The sequence below is a fragment of the Syzygium oleosum genome, unplaced genomic scaffold, assembly GCF_021117445.2.
Source record: "Syzygium oleosum isolate NSW1041296 unplaced genomic scaffold, Sole_v2.1 Sole_v2.43, whole genome shotgun sequence".
NCBI lineage: Eukaryota > Viridiplantae > Streptophyta > Magnoliopsida > Myrtales > Myrtaceae > Syzygium > Syzygium oleosum.
Window position 1 is genome coordinate 2,308,949 of NW_026607527.1, and position 8,516 is coordinate 2,317,464.

The 8,516-nt window shown below is 40.1% G+C and overlaps 1 pseudogene; it reads right to left on the minus strand.

The window, feature by feature from the left end:
- Positions 1 to 1,091: 1,091 nt before the first annotated feature.
- LOC115662203 (uncharacterized) lies at positions 1,092 to 2,702 on the minus strand (annotated as a pseudogene).
- Positions 2,703 to 8,516: the final 5,814 nt, after the last annotated feature.

Consider the following 8,516-nt stretch of genomic DNA (forward strand, 5'->3'; position numbering starts at 1 on the left):
AAAATTTTAAAAAAATTTAAAAATTACCACGTCAGTCCTACCATCTTGCCAAAATAAGTTGGAAGGATTGAATTGACATAAATATAAAATTTTTAAGACTTCATTAGCACAAAAAAAAGTTTAGAACTAAATTAATACAATTATAATTGATTTATGACTGTTTTGGTAATTTTCCCGTTTTTCTTTTGTTGGGTGGACTCAAGTTTTGAGTTGGATTGGGCCCACACTCAGGCCCAATCAGTCTGGCAGATAGGGTCGTCGGCCCGGTTCGGATCTCTACATCAGACCCGGGTCCTATATTATAATATTATAATATTATTTTAATATTAAAAATTAAAAAAATAGAAATTGAGCTAGGGAATTGCCTTTTATTAGTGTGATTAGTGCCATACTTGATTGCACATTGTTTGGTTCGCATGTTTACATTGTGTATTTAATTCAACTTTGTATGTGGATGATTAGAGGCATGTTAGACCATTGTTTGTGCATTTCCGTATTGGTTGTTAGCCTAGTTAGGTAGAAAGCCTTATGGTTCCCAACTTGCGAGTTTGTTGCCTATACCATTTTAGGGTACTAGTTGATTAATTAGTATAATCAAGTCCCCGAACTCATTGAATTCTGATTCATAGGAATAAGGTAATTCTCTTGTTACTTTACTTAGGTATCTAATCGACCCACCAAAGATTAATTAGTGGTGATTCTTAGATAAAAATGATTTGCATATTAAGAACTTAAATCATAAGTCAAGACTTTCTATGGGCTTGGGAGAGCTCACGCTAAGTCCTAGGTTTAAATATAGTAATCCATTAGTCAAACCCATAGGCGGTGAGATCGGCTCAGGGAGGTCGCAGAGAGAGAGAGAGAGAGAGAGAGAGAGAGAGAGAGAGAGAGAGAGAGAGAGAGAGAGAGAAAGAGAGAGAGAGAGAGGATGTCTTCATAAAATGGTAACGTACCTACAATATTGACATCATTCCAAAATGACCTTGAAAGACATTGAAGTGCTACAATGAGGTTGCAAAGAGAACCGAGTCAGTGGATGTGAAATCATTGTGTACGTGGAATGGAGATACTTTACTATATATAGATTAAAATTACTGGTATCCTGACAATTTTAACGGTTGATAGTCACAGATATTAAAGCAATCAACATTGACATTCACATGGATCAATACTTGGAAGTGTAAGAGACATGAATGAGGATGTCGGACCCATATCAGTGTAGCTCCGCTTCATTTTGTCTTAATTCGTTCGTTACATTGTCCATTAGATAAGTCATACAAACTACTTATGCACTTGGTTGAATCATATGTGGTTCCTAGGGGATAACTGATTGTAAAGTAGTTTGAGTTCTGGTTATTATTCAAGTAAAACTAGGTTAAGGAACCAGAATAGATCCTACAAAGAAACTATACTTTTCAGTTTCCATTGCTAGTAGGGAGGGAATCAATCTAAGAAAATTGACTGAAGTTAAAATCATGGAAGGTCTGAAATTAGATAATGCCCAAGTATAAAAATTCATACCCACCCGGATTCGTTGACGTTTGGATATTCGTTGAATTTTCATCTGTTGGCCTGGAGTTCACGTCCACGGGAATACCTTCAGTTCAGATACAAAAGAGCAGGTGATGAGCCAGGTATGATCTTCTGGAAGGGAATCAGTAATGAAGGGATGCGAGTGAAGAAAGTACGGACATTTGTATATTAATGCTTCCAAAACACTAAGCTTAGTTCCGCTGAGAAAGTGACACTGCATCCTCGCCAACACGGCCAGGATAGACTTGTCTGTCTCCCCTGGGCCTTTCTTTAGAATGAGAGAAGGGTAATTTCCTAAGTAGATAAAGGACGATATCTATCCAAATTCACCAGCAAAATTGATGAAGAACTTAAGCTAAGTGTAGAATGAAGGGGAAAAAAAACGGATGGAATTGAGACAGTGATGATTATTTTACCAAGATGACCAGCGTAAGTGAGACCTACAATGCATTGAATCGCATTGGGACTGCTGTCGGGATGACTTGATCCATCAAATGTCGTATTTAACGCCAGGAACCAGGCAATCTCCTTATGCATAGAAGCTTCCTGAGAAGATAAATTGAAAGGAACACGTCCTTCCTCGTCTTGTATTTGTGTCAACCTACGATTACTTCTAACTAATGCCTTGACAATTCGTATCCTTCCACACAGGACAGCATGATGGAGGGCTGTGCGGCCACCACAATCAACCTTTTCAAGCACTTCCGGAGATTGAGACAAGAGCTCAACCAGGTTCTCAACAAATTGGTCTTGTGCATTCAAAGCCACTATGTGAAGCACTGTTTCGGATCTGCTCGTTATATTGGCTATCTTTGAAGCAGGATCTCGTAGAATAAATTTTTCAGCAGATTCCCAATCACCCGTGAATGCAGCTTTCAACAATGGTCGGAAATAGAATCCATTGACTATATTTTCTGGTATTCCTGCAAAATGGATGCGAACTTCTCAGGCCATTGTGTTGTTACTTTTTCCTTGTAGACATTGAGAAGTATCCGAGGAAAGAACAATTTCATCAAGATCCACCCCAAATATCAATTTCACAATGAAATAACTCTTTTGAAGGATAACGCACCTGGAGCACCTCCAGATTGAGATGGAGCTGATCCAACGTTTACACGAACATCTTCAATATATGTAGGACAAAGAGTGAGCACAAAATTCCTCGTCATTCTGATTTTTTTTCCTTTTTCCTATTCAAGGTCAGGGCTATGTGTGTTCGAAACAAAAAGAACCATGACAAAATACACATTCCAGCATATTCCAAGACCACATCGCTTATACCATTTTTTTTCTTGGTTGAAACTTGAACATGTACCTGCTGGTGGTTCTGCATGTTCCGAATTTCCTTGTCTTTCACTTGGTTGTGTCGCCATTGGGCTGCTCTCCTGGTTACAGTCTTTCCACAACAAAGGAAATGGAGAATGCAAAAGAGACTGTCTATTTTCTTAGAAAGTTGATGCTGTGATGTCAATCAGCTTAAGTTTCAGGGCCAACTAAGTCAAGGGCTTGGCCATTTCCAGAATAATTTGATCGTTTCTATATAGTTTATTAATCATATAGAGAACAATGTTGGAATAATATAAAATTGATTATTGGTGAGATTTAGCACATCACTTGCTGGATGAGAAAGCTACGAGCATTAAAGATAAAGACTTCAAGATGGCTTCGTTTTCTTCGACAAATTAAGCTGTTTTGTTCTCTTTTAATGATGTGTGGGTTGTTATGTCTTCTTTATTAAAGGTTATTATCGGCGTTTGTAAGATTCAATTCTTATATAAAGGAATGAAGTCATGAGTTGTCACTCAAGCCATAAGCACAAAGCCATAAAGAAAAAGCATTCTCAAAAGGAAGTTCTCCCTCCAAATTTCTATTTGTTCTCTTATTCCAAGTTTCCAAAGTTTACATTATTCTTTTGGTTCTAACATTTGGTATCGGAGCTAGACATGGCATCCACCGGTTTGGTTCACTTGCAACTTCTAAAATTGAACAAGGGGAATTTCAATTAGTCCATCTAGATGAAGGTTCTTTTCAAATCGCAAGATTTTTGTGGAGTCTAGTGGAGAATAGATCCACCGAAGTGGCCGATGTTGAAGCATTCGATGCTTTACGAAAGAAGGAGAAAGATTCTTTGGTGGAGTTCCGAAAGAAATATCAAAAAGCATTATTTGCGATCTTTCAAGCCGTAGAGGAATAAATATTTTAAAAAATATCGAGTGCAAACACTGCAAAAGCAAAGTGGGATATTTTGCAACAATCCAATAAATGCGATGATCGTGTTAGACGGCTCCGGCTTCAAACACTTCAAGGAGATTCGAGTCTCTACGCATCAATTAATCTTGGCGTACTTTGATTGTGTGCATACCATAGCTAACCAATTAAGAGTTAATGGTGAAGAACTCCAAGATGTGCAAGCTGTAGAAAAAATCTTAAGGCCTCTTACCAAAGGATTTGACTACGTTTTCGCAACAATCAAGGAAGTTGAAGATGTGTCAACCACGATGTTGGAGCGGTTCATGGGTTGATTGTGCTCGCATGAGCAAAGAATGAATCAAAAGTATGTTAGTTCGAATCCCGAGTAAGCATTGCAGAACCGGATCGCTCAATCAAGCTAAGGAGGCTATCAAGGTGGCGAAGGTCGTGGAGGTGGTTGAGGACATGGAGGTGGATATTTGAATTCCACCGGAAGATATAGAACGCGTGACAAATCAAAGGTCAAGTGTTCTAAATGTAACAAATTCAAACATTACAAATCCAAATGCCAAGCAAAGGTAGCACACGAGTAGGCACAACAGGTGCTTGCCATCAATGCTGATGAAAACATTGTGCTAGCATGCAAGAAGGATGACTCAAGCACCATGGACACCAAAATTTGGTACCTTGATACTGGGTGTAGTAATCATATGTTTGGCCAAAAAGAGTTACTCTTGCAATTGAACAAGATGGTCCGCAGTGAAGTTAATTTCAAGAATAAATAAAGTTCTTGTAATGGGCCAAGGTAACATTAATATTAAGTCAAAAGATGACACTAATGTTACTGTTGCAGATGTTTACTTTGTGCGAGGACTCTTTTGGAATTTGTGACAGTGGCCAATTGACATGTGTATGTACATTGTGGGGCATAGTATTATTTTATTATGTGCCTAACTTGCAGGGTCACTATATGCTTGATTTAGGCCCGTGGGCCTAAGTCGTGTGATTGATCAACTGTGTGTTTAGTTGATTCTTGTCCGGGAGGTGCATGTTAGCCTAGTTTCGGATTAGGGGGCCTACTCGCTGAGATTTATTCTCATTGTTGTTTAAACCCCACTTTTCAGACTCTCGACCTTGAGATGGTGGATGCGCCACTTCGTTTTGGGATCCTGGACCGGATAGATCTTTCGGTGACCGAGTACCCCGGTTGGAACGGGGAAGTATATGTTAGTGGCTGTTGACCCACATTTTGGTTGGTGTATATTGCCTAGCAATGGATATTGTAAATCCAGGTTATTAATGCAAGTACGTATTTATGATGGTTGTTGTTCATTGCTACCCTTGGTCATGTTGTTTTGATTTGTACGGGTGTAATGTTGCTTCCGCGTGTGCTTTGTTCTCTATTTTGGGTTTTGGGTCGGCGACATGTCCTGGGACGTCGTACTTGAATCGACCTCGGTTGGGATGTTCGTGCACTGTAGGGTTCGGGGCGTGACAAAAAGCATAGTGGCTTTCATCTAAAGACGTTGAGATTAGATAGAGGGGATAATTCACCTCAAATGAATTCGACAAATATTGTGAAAATTCATCGAGTGAAACCTCAATTGATTGTCAGCTATACTCCTTAGCAAAATGCTATAGCAAATAGAAAGAATAGGAAAACATTTGAAATGGCAAAAAGCATGCTAAAAACTAAAAATTTACCCAAGAAATTTTGGACAAAATCCGTAGCAAGTGTTGTATTTATGCTAAATAGGTGTCCAACAATGAGTGTTCTTGAAAGGACCCTAAAGAGGCTTGAAGTAGCAACAAGAGAGATGTTTCTTTCCCACGAGTATTTGGGTGTGCAGTATATCCCCATATACTAGACGAATGGAGGAAAAAGTTAAATGACAAAAGCCGGAAGTGCATATTCATCGGCTATAGGGACATGACTAGGGTTATAAGCTATATAATCTAGTCACTGAGAAAGTAATCATTAGCAGGGATGTCCAATTTTTTGAAGACAAAGCCTAGGATTGGAACTAGAAGATTGACCAAAAAAGCATCACCATCGAAGATAAACCATTGGTGGGAGAAACAGAAAAATCTTCAACTGAAGATCCATCATATTTGCATGGTAGGTCATTTTCTTCACCAAGAGTAATTTCAGAATCACCCATTGTCACGCCCTAAGACAAGGCCGTGATACTTGATCCCGGCTCGAACGTGATTCATGTAGGTTATGGGGATATATCACAACGTCCCATTATTGTTTTCTTCATTAAGCACAAGCTAAAGCAATTAACAAATAATAACGAGAACACAAGTGAGCTAAGCAACATATTATACAAACACACTATATTTACATAGGCCTAATTCCAAAAAAAAAAAACACCAACTTTAGGTCGAGGGATAATTCTGGCCTGAGCTTTTTTTGTCCCATAACAAAACACCAACTTTAGGTCAAGGAATAATTATGGCCCGAACTATTTTTTTGTCCTGTAAAAAGCATCAACTTTAGGTCGAATGATAATTTTGGCCCCAATTTTTTTTGTCTCATAAAAAATCATCAACTTTCATCATGATCTCAAATCTGGCCCCTGTTAACTTTCACCATTGTTTGAGAAAGAAAACTATGGTGGTGAGCTTGGCGAATCTCGTTCATGGCATCTGTCAATAGGCGATGGTCAGCTTCAGATTACGTTTAGCCAGAGAGATTCAATTTGGAGATATTTTTGACTTGTCGGTGAAGTGAAGGAGACAAACAGTTTCACCGTTATTCTTCAAATTGTGGCTCAAAGAATAAGACAATGAATGTTGCTTTAATTTCAATCAACAAGCCACGTGGATTTATTACTAAGGTGGAATAGTCAAGTTAGATAATAATAGTTCTAAGTCAATGAGGGCTAGATTTGGGATTTAAGTGAAAGTTAATACTTTTTTATGAGACAAAAAAAGTTGGGGCCAGAATTGTCACTGGACCTAAAGTTGGTGTTTTTTTACGGGACAAAAAAAAGTTCGAGCCAGAATTATCCCTTGACCTAAAGTTGATGCTTTTTTATAGGACAAAAAAAAGTTCAGGCCAAAATTATCCCTACACCTAAAGTTGGTGTTTTTTTTTTTGGAATTAACCTTATTTACATGATAATAGATTATTTATTTTACAAGCCCTTCTTACTTCGGGCCTTTCTTACTACGCATACATCCGGATCTTGTCCGATATCCGCTCACATACTCCGTATGGCCGGGTTACGTTTAGCTTCACTAACGTCCCTTCACAAAAACAAAAGGTTAGTTTCCTTCCCGACCTTAGTCATCTCCCTACGGTTCCTCCACTCCGGCCCCGAGTGGTCCATTATACCCCTCAACGGGTCCGACCACATCTCCGTCCATCAAAACGGACAATGCGATGTAACGGTGGGGGACCATGTCGTTTGCATTCGCTTGGACCCAAACAGTCGTGCTATCCTTTCAATATGTGACATCGGCTTTTGCGTCAACAATATCTACCGCTCGAACATGCATTTCTACGGGTCGACCAAAATGAACGGGAGGTGGCGTGGCCGTACCTACAAAGCTGAAAATAAAAAAATGAGTCGACTCTTAGTAAGTTAAATTCACTATGCTCCGGCTAGGAAATAGTCCCTCATAGGACAAAAGAAATACACGTTACCATTGACTTGTTAATGGTAGATGAATAGCAAATGCATCTTACCTTACCTTTGTAGTAAACATGGCATGTTCAACAAACAAGAAAACATCAAGCAAGGTTTTCAAAGCTACATGCAAAGATCAACACATGGGATTCATCATTTCATGATCGAAATCCATCGATCCTTCCGGCTTATCACCGGTCATCGAGTACTCCTTCGGGCATCGTCTTGAAATCCATCGAATAGCGGCATTGTCACGCCCCGAACCCCTACGAGCTCGCAACATCCCCTGCTCTGGTCGAATAGTTGCGACGTCCCAGGAACGTCGCCGACCCAACCCAAACATCAAAGCCACATGCAGAAGCAAATATAAAAACCCCGGACAGAAAGATGACGATAACGGGGTAGCTCAACACGACAGCCAAAGAACAACCACATACATTTACATACAAAGCCAAAGCATCCAGCAAACAAACATCACATTACAAACATATCTAGCAAGCCAGCATTCGAAACCACCGACAACAAAAGATCAGGTGGCCTGGTTAACCTAGCTTCGCTACCGGTCAACTCATTTCACACAACCCCTAAAGTACCCTAGGGGGAAATTACTGATCACCATCTTCCGATCTGCTCCTAAATCTCTGGCTTGAGCCTCCGGAAATCTCTTGGGCATCGCCTACGAACTCACCCGCAGCTCCCCTGGGCACTAAAGGCAGTTCCCCGGACTTCCAAAAAGAGAAGGCGGACTTCCTAGGTTTACGACTTGGGGTCTGAAATTGTGGATTATACAACTATGAGACGAATCTCAATAAGTGTACAACCCCAAACCCCACGTAGGCACTCACGTACCGCCAGACGAAACACGCACCACTCACAACGTTCAACCAAATCAACAAACACATACGAACCTACCTGGAACTCATTAAGCACATTCCTGCATGTTAGACAATAACGCAGCCAACACGTCACAGCAAAACATCACAACCACGCGCATGCCTCGATTATAAGGCAAAACCTACTTGGGCACGTCCCATACCATGCCTAGCAGATTTTTCCCCATAATAGAGCACTACAATACGCGATGCACCCACACTCGCACACGAACTCACACCACATGTCACCTTTCACAATCCTCTCACTCGTCTTGCCAAATCC